Here is a 17,154-nt window from a genome sequence, read left to right as displayed (position 1 = left end):
CCAACCTCTCAGTGCCCGGGGCAACTCTTAAGACTTTCAATCTCAGAGAAGGTGCCGATTTGCAATGGTAGAGAAATTCCTTACTGAGAGCACCCTACACTGATGAAATCACAGGTTTTTCCCCCTAAAAATTCTCCCTGAGATGCTGTGAGTTTTGGGATAACATGATAGAATCAAATTTATGAGTAAATCAAAGACTAATAGATGAAATTATACTAGAAAAGTCACTAAACTGTATATATCCTCTGGTCCAGCTATAATGATTACTAGGCATTCATCCCAAGGAAGTCAAAGACCAGAGGAAACACGTGCACAAAATATTTAAATTGGTACTTTTTGCAGTAGCAAAGAGATGGAAGCAAAATGGATATCTCAATTGGAGACTGGCAAAACAAATTGTGATGTAAGGATGGAATAGGATATTATGGCATTGTAAGAAATTATAACTATGAAGAATTCAGAGAAACTTGGGAAGATTTGTATGAATTGATGTAGGGCAAAAGAGTATCAATAAAACATTTTTATATACATAGAATAAAAAAGCAAAAAGACATTCAAAGCAATTTTGTTATTCCTTTGTCAAATTTAATGTCTGAGGATAATATTTTATTATTTTTCCTTTATTAATATTGTTTGAACCTTAGCTAGAAATTGTGGCTAGAAATTGTCTAATCCAAAAGCTTACTGTAAAGATCAATCTGACCTCAGAGAGGCTCTGGGGAAGCTGGATGGCTTAGATCACACCCAGATCTTGTGTTAGGTCCACCCAAAGCTTGTGTTTTGGGTTCCCCAAACTTGAATGTTTATACATCTCAAACTGCCCTTCTCTTGAAACTGCCTACTGCCTATGTGAGGCCAATCAATCAAATGTCCTTACTCCTTTGTCTGAACTCTACATATAAGGTAACCTCACAAAGACTCAAGAAAGGAGCCACACCTAATAAAATTCTTTCTAAAACTATTTCAGATTTTGGGGTTTGTTCTCACCATGAACATATGCAACTAAAAAATCAAACTACACAGAATAGAAGGTCACAGCTTCACATGCTATCCTCTTTTTTGTTTTTGTTTGTAGATTGAAATGTTAGTTTAAAAGAAACCAGGAGAAGAATCTATGCTGACACTGCTAAAGTAAGAAAAAGTGTTAACAGGAAGGCATCACAAAGTGAAGTGAGCCCAATCAGGATAACACTGTGTACAGTAACAGCAATATTGAAAGGATGGCCAACTATGAAAGACATAGCTACTCTGAGCAATCCCGTGATCCAAGACAATTCAAAGGACCTGTGATGGAAAATGCTATTCACCTCCAGAGAGAGAATTGATGGACTCAGAGCTCAGATTGTAGCATACTTTTCTTACTTTATTTTTCTTGCATTGGGGAGAGGAAGGGGGAGCAAGGTTTGTTTTGTTTTTGCAACATGGCTAATATGATGTGGGGGGGAAGAAGGCATCAGAACTCTGATTAGTAATACAGTGAGCAATCTTGACTCCACAGGACTGATGGGTATTACATCCCTCCCTATTCTCCATGGAGAATTGGTGTGCTATAGCTACAAAATGAAGCATAGGTTATACCCATAAGATGGACAAAGTTGACAAAAATGGAAAATATTGGAAGATTAGTAGAAAAATCAACACATTAATGTACCAATGGCGGAATTGTGAATTGTTTAGCCATTCTAGAAAGCAAATTGGAACAATGGTCAAAAAGCCACTAAACTGCATACCCAGTACTAGGCCTATAGCCCCAAAGAGATAATTTTTTTCAATGTAAGGAGTACTATTGTGTCATAAGAACTGATGAAAGGAATGATTTCATAGAAACTCAGGAAAACTTGTATGAACTGATGCAGAGGATAACTAGCAAAACCAGAAGAACAACTTACACAATGTCAACAATTGTAAAAAATTTGAAAGACTTTAGAACTCTGTTCAGTGCAATATCTGAGCATGCATGATTACAAAGGGCTGATGAAAAAGCACGCTACCAACCTCCTGACAAAGAGGTGATGGATGAACTCAGGGTACAGAATGAGACATATTTTTTGGACATAGCCGATGTGGGGATTTGTTTTGCTTGACTTAGCACATTTGCCACAAGGGTTTTGTTTTTCTTTTTTTTAATGGGGGAAGGTGTTCATTGAAAAAAATTTAATTAAAAAAAAGAAATGAAACATAGTTTGTCAGACACAGACAACCAGTTGGTTTGTTTTGCTTAGTTATACTTCAGTATTACATAGGAAGTTTCTATGGGGGGGGTTGGTGTGTGAGCATCATTGGGATATGATAGTTATGTAAAAAAAGAAAAAGGAAAAAAGAAAAAAACCATTCATGGCTTTTTTTTTAAGGATAATGAGCTCACTCCCCTTCCTTGTAGAAGGGGGGTGGGGTAGGGTGGCTATAAGTGTGGACCACTAATCTGATTCAATTGATGAGTTGGTTAGTTCCATTGAATTGCTTTTTACCCCTTTCTTATTCTTTATTACAAGAGATGGTTTGCAGGGGATGGGAGGGGAAGAAGAAAATTTTATTTGGAAATTAAGGTGATGTCAAAACTATATATATATGTATAAATGTATATATATTTTTATATATAGTTTTGACATCACCCTAATTTCCAAATATGTATATATGCGAATATATTATTATATTTACTATATTATAGTATATTAAATATTCTATATTAAATATTCAAAATACTATATAGGCATATATATACTTATATACATATATAGTTTTGATATCACCTTAATTTCCAAATATATTTTATATATTCTAAATATATTATATATGGATATATTCCAAATATACTATATATTTAATATACTATATACATTTTTAAAACTGTATATATGTACACTTATATACATATATATGGTTTTGACACCACTTTATATACATGTATAGATGTACGTGTGTGTGTGTATGAATATATGGCAATGGAAAGATAAATAGTGGGCTTTAAGTAGGCTGTAGCATATTATCAATGATGGTGAGTGCAAGAAGTGGAAGAAAAGACATCACGAAGGAGGTGCTCAACCAGAAAAGTCAGCTTGGTCATGTAGTGAGAATGAGAGGCAGCAGATAGACAGCCTGAATGCTACACTGGTACCCGCCAAGATATGAAAAGAAGTAGCAGAAGGTGTCCATTGAGTTGGGAGGATTCTCTATAGAGGATTTATGAAAAGACATGAATGAATAAGAGTCGCCTGGGGTGAGAAGATATGGAGAGGCTTTGATCTATTCCTGTGGAGGGAGGCCTCACACCTCGCTTTGGTCTCAGCTGCACTGACCCCATCTGGGCCCTGGGCCCCAGAGAGACAAGCCCATGTAACACAATCAATCCTAGAATCCTAGACTCTCAGACTCAGGGCAGACCTCTGAGACCATCTAATGACAATAACAGTTCATGCTGCTAGAGTTCCTAAAGGTTTACAAAGTGCTTTCTTTCTAGTGACCCCAGGAGGTAGAGAATGCAATTATTATTCTTCCCATTTGATAGATGATGAAACTAAGCCTCAAAGGGCCGAATGGTGATTTATTTCTCCCAATAGAATGTAATTTCCTTGAGGTCAAACATTGTCTCCTTTTTATATTTCTATGCCCTAAGGTGCCTAACATGATGGCTGGCAATTAAGGCTCTCTGATTGATTGCATTGGCTCTGGAGTCAGAAGACCTAGGTTCAAATCCTGCCTCTATTGCTTACTGCCTGTGCAACCTTGGACAAGTCACTTTAATTCTGTGTGCCTTAATTTGCTTATCTGCAAAATGAGAAGATTATGCTAGATGACCTCTGAAGTCTTTTACAGCTTTGGATCCAGGCTCCATGATAGACAACAGAGTGGGGACTCAGTCCCAGGTCTTCTGACTTAAAGTCCATTAGTTTTTCCATTTTTAACAATAACAACAAAAACCTTTTGTTTTACAAATGGAAAAACAGAGGCACTGAAGGGCAGTACATGGCACAGTGCATAGAGTGATGAGCCAGGAGTCAGAAAGACCTGAGTTCAAATCTGGCCTCAGACACCTCCTAGCTGTGTGACCCTGGGCAAGTCACTTAACTCTGCCTCAATTTCTTCTTCTGCAAAATGAGCTGGAGAAGGAAATGGTAAACCACTTCAATATCTTTGTCAAGAAAACCCCAAATGGGATCATGAAGGGTTAGACACGATTGAAACAACTGAACAACAAGACACTGAAAGGTGTAATTTATTCAGGGCCAATGGACAAGTTTTATTGAGCACTTACTGTGCTTCATAAATATATTTGCTGCTGGATATGTGATATATGATATGTAAGTGGGTTGTGTATGTGTGTCTCATCCCCCCAACCAGAGTAAGCCAAAAGCAAAGAACATTTCTTCATAGTCTTCTCTATCTCCTCCCCTCTCCTTGCCCCCAGTATAGCAGAATCTTGGGCCCTACTTAGTAAATGTTCCATAAACTTAGAATAATAATAGCTAGCACTTACAAAGTACTTTAAGGTCTGCAAAACACTTTTAAAATATTGCCTCTTTTTATCCTCACACAAGCCTAAGGTGATATTATTACCCCCATTTTATAAATGAGGAAATTGAGCAGGCTAAGTGACTTGACCAGGGTCACACAGTAAGTGTCTGAGGAAGGCTTTGAATTCACCTTCTTGACTGCAGGTCCAGCACTTTATCCATTGTGCCACCAAGCTTCCAGTAATATATAATAATAAACTTTTGAGACCGCTTTCCATGAGGAGCACAGGAGCCTAATGGCATTAGTTTTATGCCATTATAATGGCTCCTTGGACTTATCAATCAATTTTTAAAAATAAATTTTATTAATATTTTGTGTTTTTACACCACCTAAATTTCCTCTCATAGCTCTCGCCTTCCCAGAGAGCCAACAAAGAACTTGACTTAAGAGTCTATTAGTAATTCAGAGAGTGAGCCAGAGCTGGAATCCCCACAGAACAAAGAAAACTTAGCCTAGCTGCTCCTCCCCAAGGGCTCTTCTCCTCCCCCCTGTACACAGCCTGAGGTTGGCACTCAGGGGAGAGGTACCTTGTCCTGTGAAGTAACCAGAGGTTGGTTATTATGGGCAGTGGCTCTTTGCAATCACCTCTGCGAGGAAGACACTCTCATCCCTACCCAGGCCTCACCACCTAGCCTAGGAAAGAGGCCCAATGTAGGAGGGAGCTCAGGATTACAGGTCCTGGCCCCCAGGAAGGGAGGAAGCAGTTGAAGTCACCTTGACCCAGGCTGAGGGGAGGGGTCAGAGCCCCTGTGCCTGGAGGCAGGGGAGCTCCCTCAGGTGCTGATGGTGGAGAGAAGAGCTGGCTCTGTTAGTGCTTTCTGAGGGACCAGCAGGGACATGAGACCTTGGAGATAATACCCTGAGGTCTGGACTTTTGGGGATCAGTAGGCCTCCCAAGAGCCACCACCCCTTCCTCAACAAAGGCAGTCCCTCTCCTGGCTGAGTCCCAGAAACCTCATCTCCAGTCACGTCATATCTCTACAGAACCCAAATGTTATCCTAGTCACTGAGGAATTCAGAACTTTGGGGATTCGGCTTGATGGGGCTAGACACCAGGCCATTAACATTTCCTTTCCAAGTATTTTTTTTTAAGGGGTGAGGAGAGGGGAAAAGAAACAGGGCTTCTGTTTTCTTCAGTCCTATGGCTGGTGGTTTCTGCCTCTTCCTGACACCACCCTGCTTTCCCTGAGGTCCCAGCCAGTCCCTGTTGCCATAGCAACTTCCCAGGATAAGGTTTGGTCCCCTCAGTTCCTGCTCACCCTGTAGTCTGTGTCGGATAGGAGGGAGTGGAACAATAGGGGAAGGAAGGAAAGACCCAGGAAACAAAATCATAGCATCGTAGGTGTCAGGAGGTATCTGGCTCTGCCATTCATTAGGTGTGTGACCTCAGTTTCTTCATCTGTAAAATGGGAATAATAATGCATGCCCTGCCTAGCTCTCAGAATTATTGTGAGGCTCAAATGAGAGATGAGATGTGAAAATAATTCACAATGAAAGTGCTATATAAGTATCATGGATAATAATTAAAGGACCTTTCATCCAGCTCACCAGCTACATTTTGTAGATGGGGAGCCAGAGGGGGGGATGTCAAGAGCAAAGGTTAGAAGGTTACAAGTTCATAGGATCACAGAGTCAGAGCTGGAAGGGACTTTAGAGGTCATTGAATCCTACCTTTCATTTAATTGACGAGGAAATAGGCCCGAAGGAGTTAACTGGTTTGCCCAAGGTCACACAGTTAATGTCTAAGGCAGGATTTGAATCCAAATCTTCATGACTCCAGCATTGTCTCACACTATACTATTGTCTGACTGTAGCAAAGGGTGCATGCATACTGAGGAGGTTGAAGAATGAAGCTGGGTAGGTAGGGTGGAGTTGGATAGTAGAGGATATTGAAAAGTTTATGCAAATATTCTTCTCTCCCCACCCCCATTCCCCAAAGAGGAACATGAAGTGTCCTGAGGCTAAAGGCTACATGCCAGGGGTTGGCCCAGACAAGCACCACGAGACATGCTCAGTAGCCAAGCCTTTTTGCACTGAGACAAAGACCCTTCACATGGCCCCCAGGACCCAAAGCCCACCCATTGCCAGAGGAGCTGAGGCAGCCGTCCTGGGCACGGCCCCCTTGGCAGGGACCTGATCCCAATTCTGGGCACCAGAAACAGTCCCCAGGGAGAATCTATCCTGCACCACCTCCCACCTCAGTCCCAGTACTTTGTCTGATCCTCAATCAGGCTATTTGTTGACCAACCATCATCTCTGGCCCCTGGTCCCTGGCCCCACCAGGGGAGCTGGGCATACCGCCAGGCTTCCTTTGGGAGGCAGCCCAGGGCACTGAGGGGAGCATCTGCAGGAGAGAGGAGATTTGAGTAACGTAGGGGTGGGGAGGTGGGAGAGGACCCACATATTGTCCCATAGGCCCTGGAGGATTCTAACTCGTTTTCAGGTGAGGCACAGAGGTTGGGGAAAGAGAGAGCTTTATCGGGGTTGGCTGTCATTCCTCCCATTACTGGGTTCATTATCCTCTGGGATCCCCTAATCCTGGATAAGTAAAAATCATCAATAGTACAGATCTACAGCCCAGAAGAGAGGAGCTGGGGGGAGGGGAAGGGGGAGGCAGCACAGGGGAGAAGGAAAAGCATTACGAAGAGAATAGGCAAAGGGGATAGAACTTATTTGCACATGAGGATCTACCTAAGGACATTTCCAATCCTACATAAAATTAAATGTATTACAAGCCAAATTCACATGTGTCCTCGACAAAAATAATAACTAATAACTAATGATAATAATAGCACTTTAAGGTTTGCAAAGCACTTTATATACTTTAAAACTTAAAACTACACAAAGATTTTTGAGATACCATGTAAATTATCTCATTTGATTCTCACAATAGCCCTTTGAAGTAGGTATTATTATAATCTCCATTTTTTATAGCTGAGAAAACTGAGGCTGAGAGAGGTTAAATGATCTGAGGTAGGATTCAAACCCAGGTCTTTCTGACTCCAAACCAGTCAGTCAGGCAACAAGCCTTCATACTATGTGCCAGGCACTGTGTTAATCGGTGGGGATACAAAGACAGACAGAAGACAGATGCTGCTCTCCAGAAGTTCACAATCTAATAAGGGAGACAGCACATGAAAACAGCTATATACAAACAAGAAGCATACACGGTAAATTGGAGGCAGTCACAAAGAGAACGCACTAGCATTAAGGGGTGGCACAGTTTTCCTCATTTGTAAAATGGGGATAATAATAACAGCTCTCTTGCAGGTTGTTGTGAGGATCAAATTTGATAAAAATTGTAAAGTGCTTAGCATGGTGCCCGGCACATAGTGAGTGATATGTCAACATTATGTATTACTATTATTATTAAATATCAGAGGCTGACTTTGAACTCAGATCTTCCTGACTCCAGGCCTGGCTCTGCATCTACTGCTCAGTTAGTGGAACTTACTGACTGACCCTCAGCATTTCATTTAATCTGTTTGTCTCAGTTTCCTCAACTGTAAAACGTAGACAATAATAGTACCTGTCTCTTGTCAGGAGGCAGGTGCTATTGAGATAATATTTATAAAGTGCTTAGCACTGTTCCTAACACATAGTAGGCAACAAATAAATGTTTATTATTATTATTATTATTATTTTTATCATCATCATTATCAGGAAAGGTTTCCTGTAAAAGTTGGAATTTGAGCTAGGACTCGAAGAAAGCCAGGGAATCTAGGAGGTGAAGATGAGGAAGAAGAGAATTCCAGGCATGTGGGACATCCAATGAAAATGCATGAGAACTGGAAGATGGGGTGCTTTATCCCATACGCCACATTGCTCTCAAGGATGCAGGCTTCTGGGGTAAGGTACTGAGCAGAATCACCAAAGCATGCACGTAATGCATGGAAACAGCAGAGTCTTATTCCTTATGTCCCTGATACTAGGACATGGGGTATCCCCTTGAAGGTGGAAGGAGATAGTTCTAGAATGAATCCTACTTGACCCTGTGAAGAATAAGCTAAGAGAACTTGGGGTACTTCCTGGAAACACAAATGGCATCTAACAATATTTCAGTGGCTCCACAGTCTCATCTCTGTGGGCATTCCTCTCATCAGTGCAGGTCACAGCCTAGCCACGCCTCCTCATCCTGTATGATTCTTGCCTAGATGATCCCATAAAACTTCCATAAAGGATCTGCCTAACATGTTGGAGGCCTTCCTCCAGTTCTTTTAATATTTCATGGTACAAGTGTAGCCTTTAGACTGTCTATCTGTTATCCCTCACTCTTGCTACATGACTTTTAGTCTTCTTTTTCCAGTCACAAGTTGATGATCTCTTTTTTGGGGTCAACAATCATCTCCCACCCACTAAGCATGAATGTGTCCAAGGTTCCAGTCTCTGCCTGGGAGTCTCTTCTCTTATCTCTCTTCAATATCTCTTGGTGATCTCATTAGCTCCCATGGGGCCAATGGTTATCTCTATGTCAATGACTCCCAATTCTATATATCCAACTCTAATTTCTCTTGTGAATTGCAGTCCCACCTTGTCATCTGCCTGCTAAATATCTCCATCTGGATGTGCCATAGGCATCCCAAACTCAACATGTCCAAAATTGTTTTAATTCAATTTTTATTTTCAGTTCCAAATTCTCTCCCTTTGAGAAGGCAAGAAAAATAGAACCCACTACAAATATATGTAGTCAGATAATGCAATTTCCACATTAGCCACATGTCCAAAACTGAATTTATTTCTCACACATATACCGACTCACTTCTGCTCAAACTTCCCTACTTCTACAGAAAGCGCCATAATCCTACAAGTCACCCAGGTGCACAACCGCCTAACCATTTTTACCTCTTCCTTCTCCTTCACACTCCATAGCTGAAGAGTTGCCAAGTCTGATTGCTTCTATGTCTCTTGTATTGTCGCTATAATATCTCTTACTCTGTTCATTTCCCCTCCCCCTTCAAAAAGCTACTGCCTTATTCAGACCCTCATCACCTCTATTGTAATTGCCTCCTAATTGGACTACCTGCTTCTAATTTCTCCTGTCTCTGATCCATCCTACACACAGCTGCCAAATGAACATTTCTAAGACATAGATTTGACCATGTCATTCCCGTGCTCAAAAATCCTCAGAGTCTCCCTTTTGCCTGTAGGATAAAATACTAGATTCTCCACAGTCTGACTCCCATCTGCCTTTTTCAGGCTTTGCATTTTTAATCCCCAAATGTATTCTATGTTCTAGTCAAATTGGCTTAATAGTCATTCCTCAAACTTAACATTCCATCTACCATCATCATGCCTTTGTCTCCCAGGCCTGGAATGCTTGTCTTCCTCATCTCGGCCTCTTAGAATCCCTAGCTTCCTTCCAGGTTGAGGTCTGATGCGATTTACTATAAAAAAGCCTTTTGTACCTGTCAGAATGGCTAATATGACAGAAAAGCAAAATAATAAATGTTGAATGGGATATGGGAAAATTGGGACACTAATGCACTGTTGGTGAAGTAGTATACTGATTCAACCATTCTGTAAAGCAATTTGGAACTATGCCCAAAGGGCTATAAAATCATGCATACCCTTCAACCAAGCAATACTACTACTAGGTCTGCATCCCAAAGAGATCAAAAAAAAAAAAGGGAAAGAAATTTGGTTTTTTGTTTTGTTTTGTTTTTGTTTTTATTTTTCAGCCAAAGACAAGGTTTATTAGAACATCCATCATATTGGGCAGACTCTTAAGGAGTCTGAACATTAATAAACTATTGGCTTATTGGCTAGATTACAAGAATCTGAGCAGTGGCTAGATTATAAGAATCTGAGCAGTGGCTAGATTTTAGGAATCTGAACATCTTAATGGAGACAAGATGGACTTTATATACAGAAAGACTGTGGGAGGGATCTAGGAGTGGCCAAGTAGTCTATGAGGTAATAGAATTCCAGGGACCTGGACCACATGGCCAAGGGAGAATGGAGAAGTGGCTTGGGGCCACAGGGAGGTCCACAATGAAAGGCCAGTTGATGGGATTATGGCCTCAGGGGAACACCAGATTTGGCCAGGTGGGAAAGTCCAGGGTTTTTCCTGTCAGGGGCCCAGATCCCAACCCCATCATTACCCCCTCAAAAAAATAGGAACCCAAATTCTTTTGGGGTAAGGGACGAAGGTCTTGGCTTCTGAAACTGCTTCCTGCTGGCAAGGGGCATAGAGCTGTCCCTGCCTCAAGGGGGTCCCAAAGAGGAGGTTGACTGGAACCAAGCACAGGCTGTGTCCAGGGAACAATGGGGGGACATTGGCTGGCACTCACTGTTACCAACTGTAGGTGAATGGCCTGTAGTCTGGAAGACACAAATCTGACAGAAAAGACTGCAGGGCTCAGATATAAAGCAGGGACTAGATTTAGGGCCCGACTTTGAGAGGATAAAGCATCCTTAGCTCTGTTTGGATTCAGATAATTCAATTTTCCAACCATGCAGTATCAAACCCACCTCATAGCCGGACTCAGGAATAGCCAGTTGGTCCCTTTCAAAGGAACATAATGGGGAAACTGAGCCAGGAGGATCCCATGTTAGACTGAAGCTAAAATTGTCCTCTCAGCTTTTCCCCATGCTGACTTCCCACCAATATCACTTTCTCTGAGTAGCTTGTGGCATTTCTCTCAGATGGTGGATTATTGGTTATCAATGGATTATGACCCATCAGACAACTCAAAATAAAATCCTATGAGCTTTTACCTCAAACAGCAAGTTTTACTAATCACAGCTTAGGAAAAACTTTTCCAGGATTTACATCTCAAACTTAAATTTATCCTAATGTAAAAAGCCAATCATTAGAGATTTCTATACACTTGCAAATTCTCAGCAAGTCATACATGACCCAAACAAGCTTTTTGGCTAGTTTACACATTAAAACAATAACCAGCAAAAGTAAATTATTTTAGCAGTAACCAAATTATGAAAAGTTGCTTGACCTAACTGATACAGAAAGTTCACCAATTTGAAACTTGAAACAAATCCATTAACAATCAGGTGACTTCAGTTTTGTTAAATGCACTTCCAAATTACTTTACACAGAGAATCAATATCTCATCTTAACAGTTAAAACTACAAATTTAAAAGAGCATGCTTACCCAAGTTTAGAGGTCAGCTTCTTTACCTTGAGCAGGATGTGCTGAACCTGGGTGATGCTTCCAGGCAAAGGCTGTGCCAGGGCCCAAGGCCATTGCCTGTGGGGCCCATGCTGTAGCTGCTGCCCCTCCTCCGTCCTTCCTTTCCCAGGTGGGTGAGGGATACCCTCTTGACTCAAGGGAAGGGAGTGGGAGAAAGGAGTGACCAGGGTTGTCAATCACAAAACCTCCAGAATCTGCCAAGATATTTTTTAGCTGTTCTAACTTTCCCTGTAACCTCCATGAAGGAGGATTCAGGGGTGCAGAGGGAAGGGAGTAAGTAAGCCTCAGGGAACCAAAAAGCAACTGCAGTTTTCCTCAATTCCCTAGAGCTGAGGGAATTCATATACTTCCAGATAGGGCATCTGTCCTTGTCCTCTATGCTGTGAAAGGTGTACCCAGGTCCATGGCCTTGAACCGACCCTGAGAGCCTGAGAGCATCAGGCCCAGTGCTAGACAGCCCCATAACTGTCTGCCAGAAAACCACCTCCAAGCCTTGGTGTTTGGAGAGAGACCCCAACTGCAGAGCAAGAAAGGAGGGGAGGGGGAAGGCTTACATACCTTCCAGTCTTGGCTGGAGAAGAACCTGGGGCTAGGCAGTTTCCCCATATGGGCCACCAAAATGATGCAGTTTAGGAGTTCAGGGGTCCTGGGACACCAAAATCACAACACGTGGGTCCTGCCCAAAAGAATTCGACCCAAGCCTTCTTTCAGCCAAAGACAAAGTTTATTAGAACATCAATCATATTGGGCAGACTCTTAAGGAGTTTGAACATTAGTAAACTATTGGCTAGATTATAAGAATCTAAGCAGTGACTAGATTATAAGAATCCCATCAGTGGCTAGATTTTAGGAATCTGAGCCGGGAAAGAAATTTGTACAAAAATATTTATAGGAGCTCTTGTCGTAGTGGCAAAGAATTGGAAATAGAGGAGATGCTGAGGAGAAATGATGAGCAGGCCAATTTCAGAAAAATCTGCAACAATTTATATGAATTGATGCAAAGTGAAGTGAGCAGGACCAAGAGAATATTGTACACAGTAACAGGAATACTATACAAGGCTCAACTGTGAATGGCTTAGCTATTCTCAGAAATAAAATGATCCAAGACAATTCCAAAGGACTCACGATGAAAAATGCTATCCACATCCAGATAAAGAACTGATGGAATCTGAATGTAGATCAAAGAATACTATTTTTCACTTTCTGTATTTTTTCTGTTTTTTTTTCCTGAGTATGTCTTCTTTCACAGCATGACTAATATGGTAATATGTTTTGCATGATTGAACATGCATAACCTATATCAAATTGCTTACTGTCTCAGAGAAGGGGGAGGTGAGGGAGGGAGGGAGAAAATTTGAAACTCAAAACTTTTCTAAAATGAATGTTAAAAATTGTTTTCACATGCAATTGAGAAAAAATAAGATACTATTTAAAAATTTTTAAATTAAAAAACCTTTCCAGATTCCCTGACTTTGTAGTGCTTTATCCAAATTATCTGGGAAATATTTATCTAGATACATCCTGGATTCTCCCAACAGAATGTAAGCTTCTTAAGGTTAAGGGCTATTTCTATCTTTGTACCTCTACTACCTAATGCAATGCCTTGCACAAAACAGTTAAATAAGTGTTGGATTCCACTGGTTATATTTTCTGTCACTTCTTGTCCACAAATTATCATATGAAATAAGCCACAGATGCTTGTATCCATCATGCACTGCTCTTTAGGTAACCTCCATTTTTTATTTGGAAATTGTAGTCTTCTATAATTTGCAGACATACAACATCATTGGCAGAATACTGGTGGTAAAAATATGGGATTTTGTGTGGGAGAGCAACCTGGGATTGTTGAAAGCAATGCATAATTTCCCAAATGCAATCAAGCCCATTTGTTTCTTCCTGTTCAATCTTAGATCTAGCTTATCATTCAGGTACATTGCCTGTCCAAGATATAAGTACTGCCTGAAGTAAATGAAAGCATCACCATTCCAATTATGTCAGCAGACAATGGATATTTTTCATCCATTTGGTTGTTTCTGTGTGGATTGCTGGGATGATCTCTTTTGAATGGCCATGATCTCATTGACTAGGCCATATAATACCCTGGGATTTGATATAATAGCTTATACACAAAGAGGAACCTCTGGAGGCTTTCACCATCTATAGTAAATCCTCATTCCATTTGGGCTATGTGATAGACAGCTCCTGTGACAGTGGCAAGCATCTTTGGTGAGACTGGTTTAATTCCCTAATTTATGTCTCATTTGATGTTGATAACCAGAAAATCACTGAAAAAAGTGAACTCGGTAGTTTTGTCTATCAGATATGACAAGGATCAAACAATCACAAACCTACACTACCCATTGTGCTGTGCACAAGTTCATCTGATCATGAATTCATTTCTAAAGAGACTAATTTCTGCAGAAATTGGTGATTGCCACAAGCAGATTGGATCAAGAAGAGGGGATCATGGATCAAGAGAATGTTGAAAAGAAAGAGTAGTCCCATGGAGTGAGAAGTCAATGATACCATCAATCAATCGGCAAGCATTTATTAAGCACTCACTATGTGCCAGGCACTGTGCTAAGCACTGGACACACAAAGGAAAAGCAAAAACAGGCCCTACACTCAAGGCGTTTACGTTTTAATTGGAGAGACAATATACGTAAATCAGAATATAGCAGATAAATAGAGCTTAATAAAAGCTAGATTTTGCATAATGCTTTAAGCTCTGCAAAAAAACTTTACAAAAATCATTTTGTTTTACCTGTACAATAACCCTGGGAAGTAGATGCTGTTATTATCTCTATTTTACATATGGGGAAACAGAGACAGATGGGGGTTAGGTGACTTGGATAGGGTCACACAACTAGTAAGTATTTAATGCTGGATTTGAACTCAGATCTTCCTGACTCCAGGTCCAGCACTTTATCCCCTGCACCATGGAGTAGCTAAATAGACAAAAGCTAACTCTAGAGGTGATAGCACTAGCAGTTGATGGATGGGTTGGGTGGGACCAGGAAAGACCTCCTGAAGGAGGTAGCACTTGAGTTGTGTCTTAAAAGAAGGCAGGGATTCTAAGAGTCAAAGATTAGGAAAGAAAGCATCGTGGGAATGGGCAGCAACCAGTGCAAAGTCACAGAGAAGGGAGATGGGAAAAGGGAGGGTTATGCTCGAGGAACAGCAAATAGCTGAGTATGGTTTTATTATAATGTGTGTGGAAGGGAATAGAATGTAAGAAGATTAGAAGGTTAGGATGGGCCTGAGTTATGAAGAACTGTTAAGAGCCAAATGAGGGACTTTATGTATTTGGTGGTAGGGGCAATAAGGAACCACTAGAGTTCATTTAGCAGGGTTAGATCCAGGAAAATTACTTTGTCAGCTGAGTAGAGGATGGAATGGCATGTTCCTTGGAATCATGAGGAAGAAGAGAACACATCAGGTGGCAGAAAGGCTTCGAGCCTGGGGAATTCCCTGGGAGAACAGTCAGATGGGCAGAACTGGCCAACCTCAGTTCACCCGGGTAGCAGAGTTTGCAATGCCCTCCTTGCTTCAGAGGATGAGTTTAGAGGAATGTGTTCCCTCTCCTTTTTGTTGATGGATGAGATCCCAAGTATGAGGTTTATTACCTCAATTCTTTACCAATTGTCTTAATCCCAATTAAATGTTTTATTTTTAAAATGCATGTTCTTTAGTATATGTAGTGTGGCTATTTCTTGCTCATTTACTGTGAGGTGGAGAAAAATCTTTTAATGGCTGTCAAGACAAAAATGAGCATTCGTACAAAAGGCCCCAGTAGAAGAACTTGAGCTCTCTATTTCCTGGTGGCAAGTGAGGCAAGAACTTGAATAAGACTCTCAGTGGAGAGAGTAGGTCACTGGCACTGCTCAGGGCCCATTGACCAGTCCCCCATTACACATATGGAGATGCTCATTTTCTTAACTGTCTGTTGAGTTCAAAATAAAAATAAAAGAAAGTAAAACAATAAAACAAAATAAAAGATGTCCCTTTTTTGTCCTGGTCTGCTAATAAGTTGTTATGGTTGAATATAGATGACCTTTGGAGTTCCCAGTGTAGCTAAGATAGGTGATAGAGGAACCAGTTAAGGTATACTTATTATGCAAATTTCCCAAATCCAAATATTAAACCTAAGTAATCCAGAGAAATCTAGAGCTAGAAAGAAAAAAAAGTTATATGTTGGGGGCTAGTTTGCTATTCTTATCTTGTTTGTGGTTGCATATGGATTTTACTGGGGAAGGGAGTCTACAATGTTGTTTGAAAGTATAAATTATTTGCACCAATAGCCTTGAAAAGGCAAATTACATTTACATTTTGTTGGTAGGGTCAAATGAAATAATGTATAAAGTGTTTTGCAAAACTTAAAGCACTACGTTTATGCTAGCCATCATCATCATCATCATCATCATCATTACATTGCAGAAATTGCTTAGACCAGTACTTCTGATTGTTTTCCATCATTCAGAGTCTAGGTCATAAGTTGGAAATAACTCCTTTTAGATAGACTTTGCAGTAAATCCAGACAAGTTGATACAAGGAATGCTTGCATTTTTATTGAGGTGGTATCATAAATTTTATTGAAGTAACACTGTGGAAGTGACACTGTATACTTGCGTTTCGAGGTTAATAGCCACCACAACTATTTACTTATTTGGAGAGCTGCTACTTAGAGAGCAGACTTGACTCAAATCAAGGATTTGGGGGCTTGGGGGTACTTATTGACTGTGAAGAGTAAGATATTGAAAAGATTTTATACCATGCTGCAGACTCTTTGGGGAAGTGTCAGGTATTGACTGAGATATAGAGGAAGAAATACAGTGCAGCAGATGCACTGTGTGAGTTACCTGAGAAGTCTAGCTCATTCCTAGATCCCTAAATTAGTAATTGGTAAGTGGTGTTGAGAGTTGGTGAACTTAAAGCTTTCACAGTGTGAAGAAGATAGACTGAGAATGTAAAAGGCCTACTGAAGGGCAGGACACCTTCTTCAGCAGCCAAATGGCCCAGGGTCAACACTTTTCTCAGTAGCCTTTTATTCAGTGCCAACTCTCCCTTCCCCCATAGTCAGTAAAACAATGGGAAAAGGACCAATGGCTAGTCTGGGGAAGAGGCTATCAGCCAACCAGGGCAGTTATAGGGTGTTTTGAGCCAGTTCTAACTTAGATCACTCCCTTAGGATTGGAACAAAAGGAGATACACAAGCTTAGTCTGGAAAGGATACTCAGCAAAGATACAGTATTGGTTGAGTTAAAGGCAACTCCCCTTGGGACTACAGTTACCACAATGTTATACCCCATCAAAAAACAGTAGTTGCACTCCATTTGACTCAAATGGCAGTGCGAAAACTAACAAATCTGAGGAGCGCCAACTACTCCGGGGACACTGAGAAGTTATATAAGTGGTTCAAGTCTTAGTACCCTAGACCAGAGATGTCAAATACATGGTTCACAACACTCCCAAGCTGCAGGAACCAGGTTAA

The sequence above is a fragment of the Vombatus ursinus genome, unplaced genomic scaffold, assembly GCF_900497805.2.
Source record: "Vombatus ursinus unplaced genomic scaffold, bare-nosed wombat genome assembly UNPS02011572.1, whole genome shotgun sequence".
In the NCBI taxonomy this organism is placed as follows: domain Eukaryota; kingdom Metazoa; phylum Chordata; class Mammalia; order Diprotodontia; family Vombatidae; genus Vombatus; species Vombatus ursinus.
The sequence above is the reverse complement of the archived record's forward strand: the minus strand, read 5'-3'. Positions refer to the sequence as shown.